This window comes from Zingiber officinale, chromosome 1A (genome assembly GCF_018446385.1).
Source record: "Zingiber officinale cultivar Zhangliang chromosome 1A, Zo_v1.1, whole genome shotgun sequence".
Classification (NCBI taxonomy): domain Eukaryota; kingdom Viridiplantae; phylum Streptophyta; class Magnoliopsida; order Zingiberales; family Zingiberaceae; genus Zingiber; species Zingiber officinale.
This window is the reverse complement of record NC_055987.1, coordinates 108,712,713-108,734,565: the sequence shown is the minus strand read 5'-3', so window position 1 is coordinate 108,734,565 and position 21,853 is coordinate 108,712,713. Positions and strand designations below refer to the sequence as shown.

Genomic DNA, 21,853 nt, shown 5'->3' with positions numbered 1-21,853 from the left:
CATGGATATACTCAACGGCAGAGCCTAATTTTAAATTTATTCACATTTATGTTAATTGAGAAATGTTAATTTGATTCATAAAGGTTGCCTTGGATTTAGACATATGGAAGTTATTCAATTGGATTCCTAGTGTTTCCAAATTTCTCAATTTTATAAAGGTACAATAAAATTTGGAGATATTCAAGCCTCTCTCAAAATTTGGATTTATTTTGGTCGTAATTGAGTTGTTACATGGATTGTGGAATGTCTTTTGCCCCTACAACGTCTTGGTGGATCTATTTTCTCTCTAAGTGTTGCCTTGGATGGGTTTAAACATATGGATTGCTAAGTGAATCAATATTTTTGCTTGGAAAGTATAGGATTGAAGGGGAGAGAGGTGAAGGAGGGAATGGAAAAAAGAGGAGGGGAATTAAACAAAGGAACAAAAGATTAATTACTTAAGATGATAAAAGGGAATAAAAATTAAGTCACTATAGAAAGTCCACATTTCATTCTCCTTAGTCTGACCATCTTGTTGCCCTCAATAGCCAAATCACTAGTGAGACATTCGTATCCATATTGATGTTCATGTTCAAGACTGTTGGTCACCCTCCTATCACAACTTGGTGTCAAATCACCCCTCCTTAAACATAGGTTTACTTTAGATATAGTTACACTTGAAGCAAACCATGAATCACAATTCTATCACTATAATATACTTCAATCATTGAAATGAATTTTTTGAAAAATATTGGAACAAGAAAATTTATGTAAAAAACTTGATCATAAAAAGTATTCCTCTTTAGACATCTTATCTAGTTCATATCATACTTCCAAATACTTATATTAATCTATGCAATGAATATTGAAAAAGATCCAAAAATACATTTTCCAATACTTTAAAAAAAAGGAAAAAGTTGAGTACAAGTTGAAAGAGCACTCGGTTTGTATTAGTATAATATAGTTTCATCTACAAAGTGAAATTACTTGTAGACACAAGATAGTATCACAAACTAGAAATTTATTTTATCTTTATTTAGAGATACCAAGTTATACATAGTATAGTACTTGTAGAATTACTTGTACTAAGTTCAAGATGATAACAATGGATGCAAATTATACATGCTTGCATATGCTTAAAACAAACCTACTTATCGGGGGTAATTTTGTGACCACATGATTTCCTTTTCTAAGCTATAATTTCTTGAATTTCCTTGATCTATTTGGCCCATCAATTCTGAGGAAGAGTGAGACGACATAATGAGTAAATATTCATTTTCTTCATTGCCTTCTGGAATACAAACTCCTCTTTTCTTCATCCTAGTCTTTCTCATACCTTGTAATTTATACTCAACCTCCTTCATTGTAGGTCTTTCTGCACCTTTCAAACTTAGACATATTTTTATCAAACTACTTATCTCAAGAAGCTCTTGCTTTGTTCCTTCATGCAAAATACGATCGTCTATAAGATCAAATAACATGTTCTCTCTCATTGCTTGAAGGAAATTCATTGCTAGATTTTGTTGTGATCCATCATTTGTTGAGTTTATTGGTTTCTTTCCCGTTAAAAGCTCAAGAAGAATAACTCCAAAGCTATAAACATCACTTTTTTCTGTTAACTGACTAGTATGATAATACTCTGGATCTAAGTATCCAAAGGTACCATGTATTGCAGTAACTATGTGTGTTTGATCAATAGGAATAAATCTTGATGCTCCAAAATCTGATACCTTTGCCCTGAAAGTATCATCTAAAAGAATATTTGATGACTTGACATCCCTATGAAAAATAGATATAGAAGCGGCCGAGTGTAAATAGGCAAGTGCACCTGTAGATTCTGTGGCAATTCTGAGACGATCATCCCATGATAATTTAGATTCACCTTGTGAAACATGAAGATGATCTGAAAGAGTCCCATTAGAGATAAATTCATAAATCAACAAAGGAACATCAGTTTCCAAGCAGCATCCTAATAGTTTAACTACATTCCTATGATTAATCTGAGAAAGAACTGCAACCTCATTTATAAACTGGTCGATCTCACTCATTTTAACAGTTTTTGATTTTTTTATAGCAACAACTCGTTGATCTGATAGAATTCCTTTGTAAACAATTCCATGTCCCCCTCTTCCAAGTATTCTAGTTTCATCAAAATTATTTGTTGCCTTTTCTATTTCTTCTAAAGAAAATATATTTGTTTTCTCCTCAACATGTGCACTTGTAGAGATTAGTTGCTGCAGCAATAAACCATGATTCTGATGAAAGTTCCTTTGTCTAATTTTCTTTTGATTTCTCAACTTCCATTTTTTACTCAGGACGATCAATGATATGCATAAAACCAAAAGGCTGGTTCCAATGCTTACCCCAACGAGAACCCCTGCATCATATACCAATATAAGCTTCAAAATTTCTATCAACTATAATAGCTTATTCTTTTTTGTAATGATTGATGTTTAATAATATATGTCTAGTATTCATTTCATTTTCAGTTTGCTCTATTATTTTATTTTATCACATAATGACAAGAAACTAAGTTAAAAATCAATTATACTCTCTATGTCTTACATTCTACTTAGTTGAGGTCTTACCTAATAAAAGATTTTTCTTTCCACTAGGGATGCATGCTCCATGTAGAGGATCTCCTATTGTTCCCGGAGGGCATATGCATTTGAAGCCACCTTCTATGTTTATGCAAATTCCAGTGCAAGCAGGCAAAGAAGACTTGCATTCATCGATATCTAAAATACAAAAAACTTGATCAATAATTCTCATGTCTAAGTTATTGTAAATGCCTCTTTCTTCTTTATATAATTTATAATAGTTCTATAAGAATTTATTATGATATTTAATATCTATAATTTTTTCTCTCACATATATAAAATTCATGTAGCATGCATATCTTGGAAAGAGGGAGAAAGGATGCTTTCAATTGTACCTTTACATCCATCACGGAGGTAAGGATTCCCAACATAGCCATGCGCAATTGCATCTGTAGCCCATAACTTGGCCATCTCTTGTGTCATTCACATCCAAACATATGCTGTGTTCATCCATACATGCGTAGGTGATAATGTCTTTTGTAGCATTGTTACAAGATTGGTAGGCTACTACCCACCTAATGATGTTTTCCTCTTTCGTGGAAGTGAAATGTGAACGTCGTCTATCGTATGAATAGTAATCATAATAATCACCAAGATAATGATACTCCAATTGCCCTTCCTCCAATGACATATTGCTCACTACATAGAAGTCTCGGAATAGGAGAGTTGGAGGGTGGGAGGTCTCATTGCATGTTAGAGCAAAGCCATTATCTCTGAAACAACCTTTTTTTAGCCCAAAGGGAAAGAAAATTGTAACATTTCCACATTTAGTTTGACAATCTTGTCTAGGAGTGGACGTAAAATTTTGACCTGTAAACATAGACACATGAGCAATTAGTTCTAATATCTATTCATTCTATGATATTATACACCATTAATTTATTTAGTTTAATTAATCAACATGCATACTTTCACAAGAAAATATAAAAGAGATTTAGAATCATCACCTAATTGGCATCCATCAGGTATGTAGGGATTGCCGACATAATCCAAAGAACATTGACAATTATAACCAACGGTTTCATTCAAGTATCGCGCATGTTCAGCAAGGACATCATAGCATTCACTTTTCTGACTACGGCATGCATAAGTGTCAAACCTCTTCATGGCCTCTTTGCATGAAGTATGGTCACTGATGTACCAAGAGAGAGAAGCCATCATTCCAGTTGTATTCCTATGATTTATAAATCTTTTGTAGTCATCAACGCTAATGGATTCGTCATCGAATATGATAGCTGTGATGTCGGAGCTACTATTGTTGATCATATGATGCTCGGTCTCATAGAGTCGAGTTAATTGAATACTCCATGATTCTTGATTAAAATTTACATTATACAAATCAAGTATACAAACTCCATTGTCGTATGTATATCTCTGCTCAGTAGTTGAAGTATTGGTAACGGAGCATATTGTGGAACAAGAATCTATTGTACCAGTGGTAACAACATCAAGAATATTGGCAGTAGCACTACAACCAACTATATACAAATCATTGTATCTCGTCTCTTCTATTGATCTTGTAGAATAAACCAAGCGTGAGCCGAAAGTGAAAGGCAAATTTTTAAGACTGATCAATGTGGAGTTGATGGATTGTGCATGTACATTCAATATGACATGTGGTGATTCGATATAAACTAGACCTTTATCCATATCAAAATTCTTTACTTTGATAGTGCCATCTCCCAAGAGGAGCCTTGGAGGATTAGAATCATATGCACAAGTAAGGTTAAATCCAACAGTACGAAAACAACCACTGCCAATGCCAAAAGGATACTCAATCTTTATATCACCACATGTTGTGGAACAGTTGGAAGAGAGAGTAAAATGTTCATTTGCCATTGTCCAACTTATGAAACCCTCCACAAATATCAATGATATATTCAGTAGCAGCAATACGTTGGTAAATCTCATTTTATTGTCCTACAAATCAACTATCAAAGAAGTGTATAATGAATTAGTAGAGTCAAAAGATTGATAAGTTATTCAAATATACACACATATATATAAAAAGGACAGTCGATGCACGAAGCTCCTGTTATGTAGGATCCCGAGAAAAGATTCATTATACGTAGTCTTACCCTGCTTGTTTTGCAAAAAGTTGTTTTCAGAATTCTAACCCATATATAAATCATCAATTACATTAAGATTAAGAAAAAAAAGTTGATGAACATCACTTCCAAAAAATGAGTTTGCATTATTGTACCTAACTAATCATGAGGTTGCGATATATTTGTTCTCTTCTTTCAAAAATAGAATATTCTGGCTCTTGCAATAGAAAATAAAGGAAATTTAATTAATTTGGTTGGAATACATTTTATAGGAAAAAGTTATAATTATAAGAATTGACAAATGCAATGAAAGTTTAAGAAATTAGAAAAAATAATGTTTTTACTTTTTAAAAATCAAATAATTTTATCTCATCTTCCTACTAATTCATGATTGATATTTCATCCGGCCGGCAAACTCGATTGGGTTGATTCAAATAATCTTTAATTAACTGGGCCGAGCAGTTCGGTCATCCTATTTAGTTATGTTCAAATTAATTATATAATTAATTACGTTAAACTAGTCAAATAATAGATACATTATACAAGAGAGCTTCTGCGCTCCGAAGAAGTTAAAATTTATGCAACCCTGATCCCATGGAGATTCGACTGATCTATATTTAAAAAATGTTGCAGACTACTTATGTCAGAAGAAGAATAAAAAAATATATTATAATTATAAAGCATTGACTCTGTATTTTGAAGGAGTTTTTATTGTCGAATACTTGTGCACAATAAAATAGGTATTAATTTCATTCAATTTTCAAATTATGCATGTTGATCTTTTGTTTAGTTTTCTCTCTTCATCTCTCCTGAGAGTTTTAGAGTACGGTGCCGTCCATATCCACCGGTCTAGGGGACCGCTAAAATAGTAGATCTATCTTTTTTTTTTTTTTTAGAGTACGATACCATATCTTTTTAGGACGGTTTAGTATCTAATATATGAGATATTGTTATCATGAAATTTGAAGTTCGAATCTCGACAAAGTTGAAATAAATATCTCTCTTATGTATTAGTCATTATTCCAAAGGCTAGTAGTCACTCGTAATTTACCTCCTCCGCGTTGACCCTGGGACGAATTGACGGTGAAGCTGGAGGCAAGCGTATTCATCTTTTACCACCATTTAGAGTATAGTGTCGCCCCCAGGGCGTAGAATAGACGATGGGTGCATGACATCTCTAGCGTAATGACCAAGGGTCGATTCTCAGGAACTGACGACCTAGGGTTTACCCCATCATGCGTCTGACGTATGTGTACCTGTATGTACCTCCCTCCATATCCGTGAAGCCAGTACTACGGGGGTTGCTAAGGTAGCAAATCTATATTTTTTTAAGAGTCCCGGGGCTCCCCATCATACGTCTATGACCTATGTACCTGCATGTACCTCCCTCCATATCCGTGGGGCCAACACTAGGGGGCCGCTAAGGTAGCGGATCTATCCTTTTTTTTAGAGTCCCAGGGCCGCCCCAAGGTGTAGTACAGACAGTGGGCGCATGGCATCTCTCGCGTAATAGTTAGGGGTCGATTCTCAGGAATTGATGACTTGGGGTTTACCCAACCATGAGTCTATAGCTTGTGTACCTGCATGTACCTCCCTCCATATTCGTAGGGCTAGCACTAGGGGGCCGCTAAGGTAGCGGATTTACCTTTTTTTAGAGTCCCGAGGCTACGTAATGGCCAGGAGTCGATTCTCAAGAATTGACGATCTGAGGTTTACCCCACCATACTCCTATGACCTGTGTACCTGTATGTACCTCCCTTCATTGTTGGTTGCTACTCGGAATACCGTCCTAGTTCCCCTGTACAAAAATTTGTACAAGCATAGAACTATCCTAGCTACCCATGTGCTCTACTAAAGTTAAATTTGGATTGCAAACGATGCTTAATATTATTAATCCAAATTTCTCCTTTAGAAGTTAAACTTGGATTGGGAATGAAACTTAATATTCTTACTCCAAGTTCAACCAATGTGAACTTTCTAAGTTAAACCATATTACAGAAGTTATCAAATATCTATTTCAAAGATCGGCTTCCAGGTTAAACATGGCGAGGCACTAGGCCTTCTTGGGTATGGGATCATCCACTACTTCCTAGACAAAACCTCACAAAGAAATCGAATATTTAACTTCTTACAGTAAACTAGGTTTAATTATAGAGAGCTCAATAGAAACACATTATTGAAACATGAAATCAAAAAATAAAATCAATAACAAAACCGATAACTAAAACTGATAACCTCTTGTGTTTGGTTTTTCAAGATCTATACAAAAGATGAACTAGTTATGATGTAGAAACTAATAACTAGTTATACCTTTTGTAGCTTATAGACCTCTTGATCCTCTATTGTATTCCTCTCCTTCTCTTGGACGTCGTGTGGGCGACGATCTTCCAAGATGAAATCCACTCAAACTTCTTCCAAGGCTTCCAAGATTCGGCCACCAAATAACCTCCAAGGGATGCTAGACAAGAGAGCTTCATTCTCTTCTTCTTCTCCTTCAAGCAACCGGACACCAAGAGATCTCCCACAATTGATGCCGCCGGCCTCCAAGAGAGAAAACAAAAGGAAAGAAGAGAAAGAACAAGAGCCGACCACCAAGGAAGAATAGAGAGGAATAGAAGATGTGTTATGAGGTGAGGCACCCCCTCCTTCTCTTTTATATTCCTTGGTCTTGTCAAAAAAGGAAAGTTTTATAACAAAAAATAAAACTTCCTTTTCTCCCATGACATGGCCGGCCACAAGCTTGTGCTCCAAGTAAGAAAAGATTTTAAACAAAATTAAAATCTCTCTATTAAAATCCCTTTGGTGGATAGTTATAAAAGGAATGTTTATAAATTAAAATCTCTCTTTTTTAAATCCTTTTATGGATATCTATAAAAGAAAAGATTTAAAATAAAATATGGTTATAAAAAGGAAAGTTTTATAATAAAAATTAAAATCTTTCTTTCACATTATAGATATCTATAAATAAGGAAAGATTTCAAATCTCTCTTTTATTCCTTTGTAGAAAGCTATAAAAGGAAAGATTTTAAAATTTAAAACTCTCTTTTAAAACCATCATAAAAGGAAAGTTTTTAACAAAATAAAAACTCCTTTTATTTCCTTTTGTGACCAATCTAAAAAAGGAAAGTTTTATATTAAAATCATCCTTTTAAATCCTTTTTATGGATCTCTATAAAAAGAAAGATTTTACAAAAAATAAAACTTCCTTTTCTTCTTGTGTGTGGTCGGCCCCTTGCTTGGGCACCAAGCAAGGCTTGGCCGACCCTAGCTTAGGCTCCAAGCTTAGCTTGGCCAGCCCCTTGCTTGGTCTCCAAGCAAGACTTGGCCAGCCCCTTGCTTGGTCTCCAAGCAAGACTTGGTCGGCCCTAGCTTGGGCCTTAAGAAGCTAGGCTTTTGGGTGAATATAAGGCTTTATATAAGAGGCTACAATAGGGACCTAGAGGAGAAATTGGTTTTGGTCTCCCGATGAGCTTGAGCTTCCAGTGTTCACCCCGAACACCCAACTTAAGTTCATTAATAATATCTCATTCCACTAAAGAGTTATTATTGCACTACCGCACCAATACCATATTACAATATGGGCTCATTTTTATTATGAGTGTGTTAGTCTCCCTGTGTTTAAGATATTGAATGTCCACTAATTAAATGAGTTACTGAAAACTCACTTAATTAATATCTAGCTCCAAGAGTAGTACCACTCAACCTTATCGTCATGTCAGACTAAGTCCACTTGCAGGGTTTACATGACAATCCTTATGAGCTCCTCAAGGGGACATTATCAACCTAGATTACTAAAACACAGTTTCATTCTATAATCAACAACACACCATATAAATAATATCATTTCCCAACTTATCGGGCCTATTGATTTAACGAACTAAATCACACCATTTAATAAATTAAAGAAATAAATATTAAGTATATGTGCTTGTTATTATATTATGATTAAGAGTACACACTTTCATAATAACAGAGGTCTTGTTCATTTTAACAGTCAGTATAAAAAGAATAACCTCAAATGGTCCTGCTCAATACACTCAGAGTGTACTAGTATAATTTTATAGTGAAGATAAACTAATACCAAATTACATTACAACCATTCCAATGGTTTGTCCCATTCCATCTTGGTTGTGAGCAACTATTTATAATTTATAAGGAACTGATAACATGATCTTCTGTGTGACACCATACACCATGTTATCTTCAATATAAATTAAATGAACAACTACACTTAGTATATAAATGTAGACATTTGACCAATGTGATTCTTATTTCAAAATAAATATTTATACAAAAGCTAAACTTTTAGTGTACACTCTAACATCCATATTCGTGGGGCCGACACTACGGGGGCCGCTAAGGTAGCGGATCTACCTTTTTCTAGAGTCCCAGGGCTCGTACCCTCTGTAAGGAACTAGATGCGCTAAACACGCAAATGCGCAGCGGAAAAGCACTAGTTCCTCCAAAAGATCCATGCGAAGGGAAAAAGAAATTCCTACATATACTAAGTTTTCTAACATAGCATGAGAGATTATACCTTTGGTGCGTGCTCATGGACTCCCGACAGCTCGGATCACAACACGATCTCACATTCGCGCCTCTACGATATCCACACAAACAAGCGTTCGTCTGTCTCACAAACTCACAAGATGGAGAAAGGTTGTGCTAGCAACCTATGGAGTGGATTTCGGCCAAGAGAGGAGAGGAGCAAATGAGAATGAAGATCTACCCAAAATGAAGAGAAAATTGCTTAAGTATTTTCATCGAATGAAAACACTTAATTAGCATTAATGGCCTTAATGAGTATTTACACTCGATTAAGGATAACACTTGTAACTCCTCATTTCAAATGAGTGTAACTCCTCATTTCAAATTCAATTTCTAAAATTGAATGAAATGAATAATTAAATTTCAAAATTCAATAATTATCTCCATTAATCCTCACTTGACTCTAACTCAAGTCTAATTCAATCTAGTCTTACTCAATTAATCCTCATGCAATTCAAATTCAATGAATCACTATTTCATAATTCAAATTGACTCCTTGAGTCTAATTCGAATTGGACTTAATCCAACAATTAGATCCAATTGAGTCCAACTCAATAAGTCCAATTCGGATTAGACTTAATCCAATGATTCATCATATGAACCCATCTCCAAATCTACTTGTTCTTTGTGTGTGGCCCAATAGGTTCTTGTAACGTTGGCAATGTACCCAAATCAACATTTAGATACATAAGCAATGAGTGGCATCTAGCAAGACATTATTGCTACCCAAGTGACGAGAAGGTCAAGATCCGACGTAACTTGTCCGTGGCTATTATCTTGTATGACTTTGTCCCTCTATCTTTGATAACTAGGTTGATCAATGAGGGATAGACCGTGTCATCCTCTTATCAACCTTTGTGTTTCTTGATCTCTAAGTAGACACACTCAATCAAATAAGCTCAATATCTCATATTGACTCATTTGTGCATGGTCATGCTTTCTTGTGTCCTACTAATCAAGGGACCCACATATATCGCTTCCATCATATGGAAGGGATAGATCTCATCTACATAACTCACATCCCTCCACATAATTCATTGCATACCCAGTGATCGACTTTATTGTCCACCTTGTTACAGGTGATGTTTGTCAATACCAAAGTACACAACTCCTTATGTAGGGAACCATAGCGACTTCAGGTCTAAGGACTATTCATACCAATCTAGTCTTATCATGGCGGGTCATTCAGTATATATTCTCTAATATATACCCATGTGTTAACCTGATATCTCATATCCATGACTTGTGAGATCAAGTCATCCGTTGACCTACATGCTAGTCTCAACGCATTAATATTGTCCTTGTATATTAATGCTCGACTAAGAACAGTTAAGAGTAGTATTCTCTACAATATTTCACTATCAATTCAACCAATTGATATACTGTAGATAAGAACCTACTACCCATGGATATTATTATACTTATTCAATTGGCACTAACTGAAATAAATATAATAACCAACTTTACCTTTTATTAATAATGATATATGATACAAAATGAGCCCTTTATAATCATCTCATAATTTGGTACTAGGGTTAATATTAGCACCCTCCCCATGTCTTGGTCACTTGCACTAATGACTAGTAGTCATCCATGATTTACCTTCTCTGTATTGGCCTAGGGATGGGTTGGCGGGGGCACTGAGGGCGAACGAATCGTTGCCATATTTAAAGTCCCGGAGCTATGGTGTCATGGTAGGACATCCTGCTTATCACCTAAGTACCCATAGTTCGATCCCTAGCTATGATGTATTTGTAGGATTTTTATCTTCAAATGGGGTGCGCAATCAAAGGATGCTAGACGTCTGGGCTGCGCACCACGTGCGCTTCTCGATTTACCCTACAGGTGACCGGTGAGAAAATTTCGTGGGGTCTGGCCGGTCATCCCAAGGGATAGTCAATGAGGCTAACTAAGATTATCATTTTTAGAGTTTTGAAAGTTACCCCAAGATGTAGCGCAGATAGTGGGCTCATGACATCTCTAGCATAATAGTCATGAGTTGATTCTCAAGAACTAATGACCTGGGGTTTACCCCACCATACGTCTAACGCCTATATACTTGCATGTATCTCTATCCATATTCATGGGACCAACACTAAGAGGTTGTTAAGGTAGCGTATCTACTTTTTTTTTCCTTTAAAGTTTCAAAAGTTGCCCTCACGAATTGACAAAGTTAGTATTTATATGAATGATTGCTCCAATAGATCTTGGGGTCAATTTCCAACGAGTGAAAAATACCTCATTGGGTTCCTGACTTTCCCATGCAAAGGGTCTCTATACTAAAGTAAAATACCCTCCATGATTTACATATCTGTATCTAGTCGAGGTAAATGATGCTTGGGCGTCTAGGTGAGCATTATCACCTTTAGGATATGTTTGGTTCAAGTTAGCATGTATAACCAAGATTACCAGGTAATCACATAACTAAGATTATGGGGAATAAAACATAACCTAATATTATTTGGTTCAACCTAGGTAATACAACAAAAACTTGTTTGTTTGAAGGTTTTAATAAATAACCTAGTTTAATATTTTACTGTATTACCCTTAGTTACAAAGTCAACCATACTTAATATTATTATTATTATTATTATTAGTATTATTATTATTATTATTATTATTTCATTTTTCTCGTATTAGAGGATATTTTTGATAAAAAAAATTTGTTAACCCCGGATGTAAGAAAAACCTCACTTTTCGAGGTTTTGTGATTCCGAGTTGCATGCTCCATTTTGCTGACGTGTCGGGAATGGATCATTACTCGGAAATCACCGATTACCTAAATTAAATAGGATTTTCATTGATAACCTTAGATGGAAAACTAAGGTTATCAAGAATAACCCCAACCAAATGCACCCTTAGAGTTTTGAAAGTTCATCAGGAATCAAAATTTAGAGTGTTTCTATTTTGAATCCTAGGTCATATCTTGAAAGGTGATTGTTAATCAACCATAAGCATTTGAGGGGCAATATCATCTTAAAAGAAGGTCTTACCTTCACCTCTATTAGTGCAATCGAGCTTAGGTCAAAGTTGACCAAGTTAATCAAGCTTAATTGACCAAGCATGAGTTGACTCGAGTTGAGTTTCAATATTTGATCAATATGTTAGTTGATCAAGTGAGACGTCAACAATAGAGAAGTCTAAGTGGGTCACGGTTAATCAAATACTTAGCAATCGAAAGTTCAATTGAGAGTTAGCATAAGGCAAGAAGTCCAAGTGAATCCTAGGCGACTGAATACTTGGTGATCGGAAGTCTAATAGGGTATTGGCAAGGTAAGAAGTCCAAGTGGATTAACCGAATACTTGGTGGTCAAAAGTCCAACAGTGCATTGGCAAGACGAGAAGTCCAAGTGGGTTAATTATGGTTGATCGAATACTTGGTGGTTGGAAGTCTAACAAAGACTTGGCAAGAGGAAAGTTTCAACTCAACTAATCAATCCATCTGAAGTGGCAACAATTCATTGATGGCATGAAGCAATTGACTGATAACACTATAGTAGCAAATAGAAAGTTCAGAAATCGATTGAAACTCAATTGTGGATTCGATTGTTAGGCACTTCATTTGATTGCTAGGTTTTAACAATCAACTAATGATACTGTTCACGTGAACAAAAGATTTGAAACTCAACTACAGGGTTCGATTGTTGAGATAACAATCGATTAATGGTGTTTGACAATCAATTGATGCTATAAAAAATGAGTTGTTGGACCAATAAGTTAGAGCAACAATCCAATACATAGTGGAGCAATCGACTGATGAGAGTTGACAATTGATTGAGGGACGAAAATCAACCCGACAATTGTTGTTGCAATTAACCTCAAGTCAAGGTTGACCAAGTTAACCAAGCTCGGGTTCTCAAGTTTACATTTTGATATTTGATCAATATGTGAGTAAAAAGTCAAGTAGATCAAGGTTGATCGGATACTTGATTACAAGAGTAAAGTCCAAAGAAGTCAAGGAAGATAGAACACTTAGTGATCGAAAGTCTAATGGAAAGTTAGCAAAAAAAGTCTAAATGGGTCAATGAGGACCTGATACTTAGTGATCAGAACTTCGACAAAAAGTTGGCAAAGGAAAGTACAAGTGGGTTAAGGAGGACTAGACACTTAGTAATCCAACAGGAAGTCCTAAGAGATCACGGATGATTGGATGTTGGGTAGAGGAAGTTTTAGTAGATTAAGGTCAACCCGATATGAGACAAGGTATGAATTCATCCTTGAAAAGACTAAAATTAGGGTTAGTAATCGATTGACAAAAAGTGATAATCGATTGGCATCCTAAACTCGGAATTCTAGGTTTGTTGATCAAAATTGATTAGGGCCAATTGGAGGCTAAGCAATCGATTGATAGCTTATTCCTAGAGAACAGAAGGTCTCAGAATCAATTAGAGCAATCAATTAGTGTAGCTAAGAGATCGATTAGTCAGGTAAAAAAAATTCTTTTTGCTGGTTTGAATAGTCGGATCTGGTATGATAATTGATTGGGAGTAAGGTCAATCAATTGGAAGACGTATTTCAGCCCGATTACAACCCTAGAAATGGGGATTTTGTGGAGATTTCAAATGGTCAGTTTTTGGAGATTTTAAGGTGAAGTAGTGGTGCATTTCCGAGTTAACAAGAGACATTTTCAAGCAACAAGATAGCAAGCAAAGCAAGGCCTTATTGTAAAATTGTTTTCGCTTTCAATTGTATTTGTGTTTATTTTTCTTGTTCGTGTTCTTATGTAATTCGGCTTGTAAGAGATTTCCCCGCCTCTATAAAATTGGCGAGAAGGAGAGAGTTCATAGTGAAAGAAGATTTCTAGGGGTTGACTCTTGAATTAGTCATCTCAAAGAGGCAGATACCAAGTAAAATCAAGGTATTGTGCATGTGGAGTCAAAGTTTATTGAAGTTTCCGTTGCACATTCAACTACGAGTACAAAGTGAAGAAGAGAAACAATCGAAGTAATTGATCCCATCTAGTACGCACTGGTCCTAAGAAATGGTATCAAAGTGCGGCTGTTATTCATCGGACTAATAGCCAAAAGGATCAAAGATAAGAAGAAGAAGAAGAAGAAGAAGAAGCTGAAATTTTGAGCTCTACAATATCAAGAAGTCAAAGGATTAATCATCGAATGAGATAAAACTTCACAATGGAATTTCGGGATGGATTCAGATCAAGCATCACCACCCTTCGGACTAGGAGGTTTCAATCTTTGGAAATCAAGAATGGAGAATTTCTTGGTGATGGATATAGAGTAATGGTTTGCTCTAATGAAAAGATTGAATCTTCGAGAAACACAAAAGAAATACTTCTTTGGGGGATCAAATAGACTAAGGAGAAAGTTAAAAAAATTCATGGTAAATGACAAAGTAACTAAATTATTAGTAAATATTTTATCTAATGACATTTTGTGTAAGATAGGTGAATATCAAGATGCAAAAAATTTGTGGACGAATCTAATAAAGCTTAATGAAGATCCAACCTCAACGTCAAGTGAAAACAAATCCAAAGAGGGAGACTCATTGGATCAAAAACTTGAGGATTCGGATGTTGAAAGGTGCTCAACATCCAAGGATGAAATTAAAGAAGAATTCACCTCAAGGATTAAAGGGGATAGGTTATTGGCATTGGACCGAAAAGATGCATCGACATCGGGAGCCAATAAGGAAGATAGTACCACCTCAACAAGAATGGAGAGCTCAACTCGTGAAGATATAACAATTTTAATTGATAAAAATAAAAATCACATCATTTATTTTGTGAATGTAAGGGAAAATGACACTACAAGAACAAGTGTCCTAAATTAATTAAGAAGAAGGTTCAAGTAGCACCCACTAAGGGCAAAGGAGAAGCCAAAGGAGGCCGAAATCTTGATACGCAAAGGTAAGGAGCATATTGTATGCTTCACATGCAATCAAAAGGGGCATTACAGGAATTAATATCCAAAAGAAATGAATTCAGCTAACAATAATCGAGGGAGCTCAAATCAAAGGGGAGCTCCAAGATATCATTTAATAATGCTACTCCTTTACATCATGATAAAATGCATGCTAGACCTAAAAATTATGATTTTAGTGCTTATTATTAGGAAAATATAAAGAATAAAAATTCTAAGGAAATTATAAATCATATCATACTAGAACAACCTTACCTAAGGATAGAAAGGTAGAAAATATTCCAAGCAAAAATCCTAAGCAATTTGATTTATGTCTAGAAAGAAAAATGTCCAAGGTAATCATGAAAAATCAAAATTTATAGATTTAAGAATTAAAAATCAAGTTATGAGATTAAGACTTAATAAATTGGAAAAGTCCATAGACAAAATGACAAATAATGTTAAAGAATCCAAGAAAAAAATTCATAAGTTTAAGTAGACAACAGTCATCTAAGGGGAAGAAAGGTTTGAAATACAAACCTAACTCTAAGGATAATGTGACCTTATATCATAAAGTTTCATATATAATTATGGAACTAATTTTAGATTTAGGAGTCAATTTAAGGTTACAAGGGAAATTATCCCTAGTGTTGACCTTAAGAAGATTAGCATGACTAAGACTTCTAAGAAGCCTAAAGAGTCATTAAGAATGTATCAAAAGAAGTTATCCCTAGTGAGTACCTAGTGCACCCAAGGAAGTTAAATAAGTATTTGGTTCCTAAGAGTGTGATTGCTTCACACTAAATGGGTTTTAGGGTGTGCCAACCTAAATTGAAAGGGTAGTTAGCCCAACCATAGTGAAGTTGACACTTTGGGACATTTTCAAGGTATTATGATATATTGAAAATGAAAAATAAAATCTTATCTTGGAAGATTTCTATAATGTGCCAATAAAAATTTGAGATTATGATATTAATCAAATTAGCACAAATAGAATAGAATTTAAAAGTGTGTCAAGTTTGAATTTTTAACACATTCGAAGGAGATAGGGTCGATTATGTCAAATCTGTTAGGACTCATGTAAGCTAGAGGGGGTGGTGAATAACTTCAATTGGTTCTCGTCTTTGATTTGTGCTAGTCATTGAATGCGCAACTGAAACTTGAATCAACTTCAACGCCACATGCACAACACCTTGGTTTACTTGGTATTCACATCCTTGAGTCAACTAATCCAAGGGTCTACTCTAGTGATCTTCTTCTACTACGAACTCTCTCCTTTTTGAAAACTTTTTGGAGGTAGAGAAGTCTCTTACAAGCTTTATTATACAAGAACAACAAAAAATGAGAATGCAAAGACAAATGAAATCGAAAATGACTTTACAATAAAACATTGCTTTACTTGATATTTTGTTGCTTGAAAATGTCTCTTGTTAGTCCGAAAATGCAGTAGCACTTTACTCCAAAACTCCCAAGAATTGACAGCCTCAAATCTCCATGAAAACCCCTTTTCTAGGGTTGCTTTAGAGCTAAAATACGTCTCTCAATCGATTGTCATGTAAGATCCGATCATTCAAATTTGCAGAACTACTCTTTTTATCCGACCAATCGATTATCTCAATTAATTTCAAAGCCTTTTGTTTACCAAGAAAACACTGTCAATCAATTAACCCTATCTATTGGCAATGCCAAATTGATTTGCCAATCGATTCTACATGCTTCTATTCACTCGAAAAGCTCTACCAATCAATTGTCTCAATTAATTGCCTAATCTCTAAACCCTGAATTCAGGTTTAGAGTTTACCAAGTGATTATCACCTCTCATTAATCGATTTATAGTACTAGTTTTTTTGCAAGGACATTTAATTTTAATATGAAAATTTACCAATCTCATAGCTCAGTGTCTTTTTTATATGCTATCTCATTCTTAAATTTATATATTTTATATGTTAATAGATTGTGTTTTTCCCTACAAGTCATTGGAGGTGACATTTGTGTTAGGTTGCAAGGTTGCAAACAAAGGCACATATTGAAAATACATGAAAAAGATCATAGGTTTATAAGGAAAAAATATCTCCATTGGTATAAGGCCTTTTGGGTAGAGTCTAAAAATAAAACCATGAGGGTCTAGGCACAAAGTGGATAATATCATGTCATTGTAGAGATATCTAAATTCCTTTTGGTCCTAACAATTGGTATTATAGCTCGAACTGCCAAAAGGACTAACCGCCAACTATGCATAAAAGTCATGGTACAATCGAACTATATGGGTGGAATATTGACCTCAAATGAAAGAAGTGGGGGCTCCCGTGTTCGTATCAAGAGGACTAGACACTAGGTAGGAAATCCTAGTTGCGGCTAGACAAGGAAGTCCTAGTTGCAACTAAACAAGAAAGTCCTGGTAGGACGGATGGACTGAGAGGCAAGAAGACCTAGTGAGTTGAGGATCGAACGTCAGGGAGCATGTGGCCTGGCAGGAAGTCCTAGTAGGTCGGGTGGACTGAGGGGCAGGAAAACTTGGTGGGTCGAGGATCGAACGTCAGGGAGCCTGTGACCCTTCCTTTGGGGGGGGGGATTGTTAGGTTGCAAGGTTGCAAACAAAGTCCCACATTAAAAACACATGGAAAAGATCATGGGTTTATAAAGGAAAGATATCTCCATTGGTATGAGGCCTTTTGGGTAGAACCCAAAAATAAAATCATGAAGGTTTAAACGTAAAATGGATAATATCATGTCATTGTGGAGATATCTAAATCTTTTTTTAGTCCTAACTATTTGATAAATTTTACCCTACATTCTTTGAGCTTTTAGAAAATATGGTACGTTTTTTAATGTTCTTTATTATGCAACATTCTTTCTCGTTAGTTTAACTAATTATTTTTCTTATTATAAATGATTTGTTTTGTTCTTTGTTTTGATATAGAGAAAGAAGATTGGATGGAGAAGAAAGTTTTTTGGAAGAAGAAGATGAGTTGATGTATATATAGTTTCTTTTGAATTAACTTGTTTAATTTGTTAGAGTGTTGGATATTTTTTACATATCGTGACTTGTATGCATTGTATAAGATTCTCTTGACTTTTTTGTATTGTTATATATTAATAAGTTTGGATTTGTATTATTGTAGATTTGATTTCGAATCTTAATAGGATGTCTATATATGTTAAATAGGATTGTAATAAGATGTGTGATAATGTTAATTAAGATGTGATAATAATGTTAAATAATAGGATATGTTAATTAAATTTGTTGTAAAAAGATTTATAAATATATTGGATTGGATTGGATTGGATTAACACGATAAATTGCATAAATGAATTGGTTTTAGTTATTTTTTTTATTTAGCGATAAATTTGGTGATAAAAATAATTCGTCGTCAAATTATCATAATTCACTGTATATAAAAAATTTTATGACGATTTTTTTCGTCCTAAATTTCATCCCAAAATCAGGGACGAATCTACAAATTCGTCTCAGATTCTGAGATGAATCCACATGTTCGTCCTAGAAATTCTTGGATGAATCCAGATATTCATCCCAAAATTTGGGGTGAATCTATAAATTCGTCCCAGAATATGAGACGAAAATAATTTTTTGCAGATTTTCATGATTTTATGAAAATAGTTTTTGTTGCTAAATTTGGGACGAAATCCAAATTTCATCGCAAGCAATTTTGTGACGAATAATTTTTTTTGTAAAATTGTCGACGAATTTGACAACAAAAATATAATTCATCCTAAAATTTGACAACGAATTTGAATTTTTTTGTCACATAATTTGACAACGATAATTTCGGGAGAAAAAAATTGTGATGAAAATATTTTACAAATTTGTCCCAAAATTTATTGCAAAATGCGATATTTTTTTTAGTGCTATTCCTTTTTTATTTAGTTGTAATAATAGAATGATATGACTAATGGAATTCTCTAATTGATATTTAACTCTTTTATTTCTCTAAATTTTTAAGCTAATTTGATTTACATCATTAAGGGTGCCTAATCAATCTCATTTGATCGGTCCAACATGTTTACTCAACCCATCATATGCAATCAATCAATTTGCCTTGCTTATTAGATTAGATTGGCTCTCCCAATTTAGTTCAGATCTCTTGTCCCCATTTTTCTCTATCCCTATATCCCATTGTCGATCGGACGGATCAGATTAAATCTCAAGGATGCTTTGCACATCACGAGGATACTGCATATATTTTAAAGATGTCATGATATATTGAGATTTAATCTGATCCGTCCGATCGACAATGAGACACGGAGACAGAGAAAAATGGGGACAGAAGTCCGAACTACTCCCAAATTATTCAGTTCACTTAGCTTGTTTGACTAGATTGATTAATCTGACCCAATTAATACACCTAACTTATGCAGCCTGCAGACTGGCTCACTCGACTCAATTATGTCACTTAGTTTACTTGACTATAACATCCCACTTGACTTAATCACCTAGCTTGACTATCCATTTGATTTTTCCCCCGATTTGCCAGTTGAGATAATTAATATATTTACTTCAAGTACAATTTTAAATAAATATTATATTTCATAGAGGTGTAATAAACTTTTCTCATTCAAAATAGTAAAATAAATTTAATTATTCTTTAAATAAACTATCTCCCCTCAACTTATTTATTCTAATAGTGGATTGAAATGAGTCATACTCATTCCATTCAAATTATGCATATTAAATGTATCCTTATGCCATGTTTACTCTGAGGTGAATCGAATAAGAAAAGAAATCTAAAGTAGGAAAAAAATCTCTAGAAAATAAAAGTGAAAAGAAAAGCATGCTAAGTAGGAATTATTAGATAAAAATTCACAGCTACGGAGGATTGCTCGTGGCCGTCGCCTAGAGCTGTGTGAGGCGATCGTGCAAAGCCAATAGGACCCTAGCGGTAAGGTAGTCACACATGGCCGCCCACGACGGCCGCGTGAGATAGCCCGAGCAAGGCGAGGACAGATCCTCTGGACCGCAAAAAGTGGTCCAGAAGATGATCCCTTGATTTGGATTGGTTCAGGAGATGGTCCCCATTCATAAAATAGGTGGGGACCATTCATTTCTACCAATTCAAATTAAGGGACCATCCCTTGGACCGCTTTTTACGGTCCAGAGGATCCGGGCTGGAGCAAAGCCACACGAGATGGCCTACACAAAGCTGTCGCGCAGGGCCTCACAGTCTCAAGGAAAGAAAAATGAATGAGGAAGGGAAAATCATTCTATCCTATTTGAGTGGATACAAAATATCAAAGAAAGTAATGGATGATTTCTTAAATTTATTTATCTATTATTTTATAACAGATAAACAACCAAAATGAGAAATAATCCCTACTATTTTATGAAATAAATATTGAAATTTTTTTTCACAAAATTTTTCTTCATTTAAATAGAGAGTACGTACCTTTGCCAATTTTAGGTATCAAACTTGATAGCCAATTCACTTGGTTGATTACGTCCTCTTTCTCTTCTGGCTTCTCTAACAAAAGTACAATCATCGAATTCTTTATATAGACAAAGTGTTGTGCTCTGTGAAATTAACATAGACCACAGAATAATAATTATTATGCATTTTGGAATAATAGTTTATTAGTAGTAGACTTGACTTCAGAAAATGGTACAATCACTGTCATTCCAATGAAAGAAATTAACACAATTCTTAGAAGTTAATTTCCTTATTGACTTTTCAGTCCTGTCCTTATTTTAGTCTTAAACGCGTTGTGAATAATTGGATGCATAAGCGCAAAAAAAAAAAAGGAAATTTTAATTAACCATACGCATGGAATTCCAACCATCGATTCTTCATCTTCAATAGTCAAGCATTCGCTCGTTTCCACCGAAGAAAGTCCGATATTATTCTCATGCTTGTTAGGTACAGTTGACTGACTTGTGAACCAATAATTCAGTAAATATAGTTTAAAATTAATTATACCTTACTATTTATAATTAATTTGGATGAAATTTAAAGGCTATCTTTGGTAGAGTGTAATCTGTCTTGTAATGTAATCAGGATTACATTACAAGGTTAATTATTTTGTTTGTTTTAACTTTAAACCTATAATGTAATATAATCTCGAGTACAAATGGTAGTAAATTTTTGTAATCTGGATTATAAAACAAATACTATGTAATCCGATTATATTACGAGATCACTATTTAATCAAAATTTGAATACCGAATATACCCCTAGTCAGTCGTTGCCCGCCGACCGCTCGTTGGGCGCCGCCCTTCGTCAGTCATCGGTCACCAGCCGCTGGCCGCCCCCGGTCGTCGCCGCCGCCAGTCGTCGGCCGTCGTCGACCGCCAACGACCACCGCCGACCGCCGCCGGTCGCCGTCGTCGACCGCTGATGGCCGCAATCTCCAACAGAGGTGCAACGGTCGTCGGTAGAAGTCGTAGGATATTTTTGTCAGTTTATAATAATATGAATTACATTCCTTATAAAAAATAACGGATACCAAACAAAAGAATATAATCACCATTGTAATCAAAGATTACATACATTATATTACCAAACGTAGTAATGTAATCAAGATTACATTGCATTACATTACAAATTTGATTATATTACAAGCTCGATTACATTACATCCAACCAAACGTAGCCAAAGTAAAATTAGGTTGATGATCTTTTTATTCTTTACATATTAAAAATAATTTTGACACTTAATAGTAATTTTTTTAATTATTTTTTATATAAAAAATATATATTATTATAATTCTCTTTAGTTTCACATCTTAGCACAACATTACTAGCGAAGAAATCTCTATAATAACTTTGACCGGTAATGTTAGAAAGCATATCTTTCTTGGCTTTTTAACT

The 21,853-nt window shown here is 34.8% G+C and overlaps 1 pseudogene; it reads right to left on the bottom strand.

Annotated features, from left to right (window-relative positions):
* Nucleotides 1–1,092: 1,092 nt before the first annotated feature.
* LOC122028266 lies at nucleotides 1,093–20,499 on the bottom strand (annotated as a pseudogene).
* Nucleotides 20,500–21,853: the final 1,354 nt, after the last annotated feature.